The sequence below is a fragment of the Gorilla gorilla genome, chromosome 2, assembly GCF_029281585.2.
Source record: "Gorilla gorilla gorilla isolate KB3781 chromosome 2, NHGRI_mGorGor1-v2.1_pri, whole genome shotgun sequence".
In the NCBI taxonomy this organism is placed as follows: Eukaryota; Metazoa; Chordata; class Mammalia; order Primates; family Hominidae; genus Gorilla; species Gorilla gorilla.
This window is the reverse complement of record NC_086017.1, coordinates 99,553,868-99,558,851: the sequence shown is the minus strand read 5'-3', so window position 1 is coordinate 99,558,851 and position 4,984 is coordinate 99,553,868.

The following is a 4,984-nucleotide window of genomic DNA, read 5'->3' as shown; positions in this document are numbered from 1 at the left end:
GCACAGTCTTCATATCTGTAAAATGAAGATAATGAGAGTTAGGGGTGTTACTCCTAAAGTTCTTAGTCAAAGGCCTCTCCCACATTTCAAAATACGAACTGAAATAATTTTCCTTGTACAAACAAGTTGAGAAACATGAAAAAAGGGTAACAAAACTACATTTGCTATAAATCTTTAATGATTTATACATTATTTATTATTGCATTTTCATGAAATGTCTAGAAAAGGAAAATCTACAGAGATGAAAAGCAGATCAGTGATTGTTTGGGGCTGGAATGTGGAGTGAGGGACTGCAAAAGGGCACAAGGGAACATTCTGGAGTGAGGAATGTGTTTTAAAACTAGACTGTGCTGATGCTAGCAAGATTTTAAAATTTGTCAAAAATCAACATATTATACACTTAAAATGGGTGAATTTCATGGTATGCAAATTCCACTTCAATGCTTTTTAAAAAAGCAAGTCACTGTACAGACTTATATTTGTATTTGGGAATATTAACATGTTTACATCATTAATTTAAATGTGTTCATTTTTCTATGTACCCATTTATGAAACTTACACCTTTAAATACAAAGTCTGTCAATCTTGTTTCTACACCTGCCTCTCACACTGTCAATACCAACAACAAGTAGACTCCTTCACCAGAGCGGGGACACTTTGTTCGTTTCTGTATCTTCGGTACATCATGGTAACTGGCACATCAATAGTTTTTTGACGATATTTCTGCTGAACAAACATTATGCACTATGAAGAGTAAATATAAATGTTAGGAAGAGTAAACAAATATCAATAAATAGAATTCATGAATCAATATGCTTTCATGGAGACTGTCTAAATGTATTTATTTCTACAATTTGAAATTATTTGGAAACAGATGACCACTGCATTTTGCAATTAATGGGACTAGTAACAATTTACCTATGAGTAAAACATACTAGAAAAAGTCTATAATGTAGATTACAATAACTTAGACTTTTTCATAATTTAGAGATTTTTAAAGAAAGTCAATATTGACATCAACAAAGAAACGAAGTCATAGATTATAAAGTAAAAATCAACAACATATAATTGATTAAATACTTGCACATGTTTTATATCTATTCCCTAGTGTTTGAGAGTTTCAATGACTGCATTTCCTAGAGTGCTACTATATCCATTTAAAGTTATTAAAATAGATTTTAATTAAATACTTTATAATAAATACTGACGAATCAATCTGTACAGTCAGAAGAATTAGTAGAATTTCAGTATAGAGTTAGCAACATTTTGGTTTGATAACTTATGAGGAATGTGGATATTTTGTATCAATTCACTTAAGAATATTTTCAGTAATATCTAAAGGAGTTGAATCTGAATCATATTACTCAAAATAAACAGAAAAGTAACACATGAACTTTAGGGTATCCAAATTACACTCAAAACAAGCAATTGAAAGGAAAAGTGAATTACATTTGGAAATTGTGGTCAGTCTTTACAGTTTTGAAAATGTGCAATTTTGGAATATTATAAGACCTGCTAAATGCAAGGTGATGGCCAGTAAATATTAATAGAAAAAAAAAGAAAGAGAATGAGGGAGGAAGAAAAACAAGAAAGTTAGAATGGGGGACAGAAAGACAAAATATAGACTCGTCCATGTGTTTTTTTAAGGAATGAAAACAGTAGAATCCCCAGAAAAACTGTACGGCCAACTTCATGATGCAAAACATGCTGTTAACTGTACCATTAAATGATGCAAAGATCCCCTGAAGGCAAATGTAGAGGCTGAGACAGATGTCCTTAATCATGAGAGTTCATACAAAAACATGCTCCATATGGTTTTAGGACACAAGATGTATGGTTCAACTGGCCCGAAGAACAAGAGGAACACACAGTTAGCAGTGGAGACGGGAAAACAACTCAAGATCCGCATCATGTTGACAATAGTGTTGATACTATAACAGCTAATGAGAGCCTAACAACAAACAACGGCTCATTTCTGTACAGAATTGAGCTTTTTAAGTAGTATTTTGTAACAACATAAAGGTCAGTTGCCCACACATGCAAAACTAAAGTGAAGAAGAGTCTTTACCAAACCTCAGTATTAGATGCATATGCCCATATATTTATTAAACATAGAAAAAAATTATCAAATTTTGACTTAGAACTGAAAGAAGAAATTATATCCAGCCCTTTATGAAATGGTTTGCCTTCTGCATATGTCTAAATATCAAGTGAATGTGTTCTAGTTCTGTTACAAGATCAACTCTAGAGATCTACATTTAGTATTTTAACCTAATCCTTCCTGAAGTAAGTAGTTACTGTTGGAAAAACCAATAGAAGTGCCTCTTGCCCACAATATAATATGGCGATTTCCACCATTGGTTGCCTCTTGCCCACAATTTAATAAGGAGAGTTCCACCGTGAGTAAACAAATACAATCACAAAGCTACATGAAGCTCAAACCCCACATAAGAGACATATTTTCTTCTCTAACAACCACATTGAATTGAGTAACTAGACAACAGTTTTCCATGCACTGAACTGTATAGGATCAAATAATTATTTTAATCAGAATACAAATTTGCCGAGATTGTCTCGGAACCTCATATTTCTTCTTTTAATTGTTAGAAGTCGGGAACATTTTGAGTCATTTCAAACTAAACCTAATAACTTATGTCTTACACAGCAGGAAATCATACTTATAGCCTGGACATTTATGACACTTAATATCTACCACTTTGAAGCAACGTTTCTAACTCTCTAAAAATATGTGGTTTACTGTAAACTAGGAATATACAGCTTATCATTTAAAACCAGGAAATGAAAACTAAGTTTTGTGTTACTTAAATTGAGACCAAAATATCACTTTCATAGGAAGTAAAAATATTCCATTTCCCTGAAGGAAGCTTTCTAACTTCTATAACTTTTATTATTATATAATTCAAATGTCAAAAACTAAAGTCATTTTATTCACCATGGTAAATAAGAGAAGTCCTGCTGCGCATTTTGAAAACAATTATTGAGCAGTTTTAACGTAAAAATTTTCTATGATTTTGACTTTTCAAAGTTGAACTTTTGAGCTCATTTGGTTCAGAGTACAATTTTGGTAAAAGTAAATCCTAAAACTAGGCTTTCACTTGGATCAAGGTAAATAAAGAAAGGAAATAGGACTACTTAAGTAGATAAACTAAGGAAAGCAGTTTACCCATAATACTTTATCTTTCCAGCTCTATTAGTTTTATATAATGATTGTTGTTTACATGGTGCAAAAACTGAGTCTTTAGAGTTCAGCCAGCATTGAATTCAACTAACAAAAACAGCTAAGGGTCTTGAACACAGATTTGTTTGATTCTAAATCCTGATTTCTTTCCATCATGATACTTTTTAGCAAGCATAACAGCAAGAACTCACAGTAATATCTAATATTTGCTGATACCAATGTTTATTTACTTATCTATTCAAAATGTCACTTTTTAAAAGCCCTGTAGTGTTTAAAACATCCAGAGGTATACAAATAGAAATGATTTTAGCCAAATTTTCAAGACCATACAGTATCATGGCTAAGGGTGTCCCTTAGAACCTTTCAGAATGTAAAGAACGAAAATACATAGTTTACTTAGTGATTATGGGTTTATTTAATGATGCATGGATTGCGGGAACAACAAATCATCTCAGCATCTTAGCTCTTGGAAGGATCAAAAAGAACTAGAATTTTTTCAGGCTTCAACAGTAACTTTAATTCCATCCTCCCTGCAGTCTTTACCTCCCTATTTCACCAACATAGCTGAGGCCTCAAATCATGCCTGGCACAGAGTAGAAATCTCAGAAAAAGCAAACAAACAACAAAAAACCTACATTACTTGTTGCCACTGAATAAATGCCTGGAATTTTTGGCCTATATTGGTGATAATAGAAACTTTGCTAACATCATGCTTTTGTTTTTCTTTTCTCAGTTGTTCAGTGATCTACAACCAAATAAACCAATCACAGGTGTCAGCTTATATTACAATAGTGACTTTTACAAATCTTAAAACTATTGAAGTCTTTATTACTATGTAAAATTATAAAAAATACAAGAAGCAAATTAGGGTGCATTTATTTTTAAGAGCACGAAGAACACAAGTGCTTAAAACTCCCCTTATATACTGAATAATTCTGAATTACCACAAGCAAGCAAGAGGGTCCTGAATAGTTTCCAAATAACTCTTTAAACTCTGGACAAACCAGTTCAAAAAGCCCTGCTAAGTAGCATGGATAGAGTCATAGGCTTTTATTTTGTTATATACAGCACTGTCATTTTCAAATTTTAATAGATTTATAATAGTAAATATCACATAATACAGATTGTTAGAACTGGAAGAACTTATAGAAATCTCTAGACCAGTTATCATTTGCCACAGGTAAAGAAGATAATATTTGTTCACATAAACATTTTAAGAGTTTTCATGTCTTTTTGAAGTTGCAAGTGTTTATTGTCATACCTTGAGCACATATTGATTAAGAAAATTATACAAAATTATTCAAAAACTTTATAAACAAAAATGTAATTCTAAAATAAAACTAGGTCAAGGAACCCACAGAAAAGCAAGAAAAGAGAAAGGGCATAATTTGAAACAGAAAACAAACAGTAAATTAGCAGACTTAAGCCATAATATAATTACTTGACAAATAAATGGATTAAATACATCAATTAAAAGACAGAGGTTGACAGAATGGATAAAAACCATGACCCCACTACATTGAATCTACAAAAGCTCACTTCAAAAATAATGGCACAGATGTGTTAAGAATAAAATGATGGACGAAAATATATTATGCAAACATTAATTTTTAAAAGTAAGGTATTTGGCCAATATTTGTTTGCATACTCTATTTTACCTTAGGAGGTAAAATTGCTTTAGCTCTAAGGCAATACAATATATAATGATATATATTACATATAAATATATGTATTAATTAATTATATAATAAATTATATATTTATATAATTTATTATATATATAAT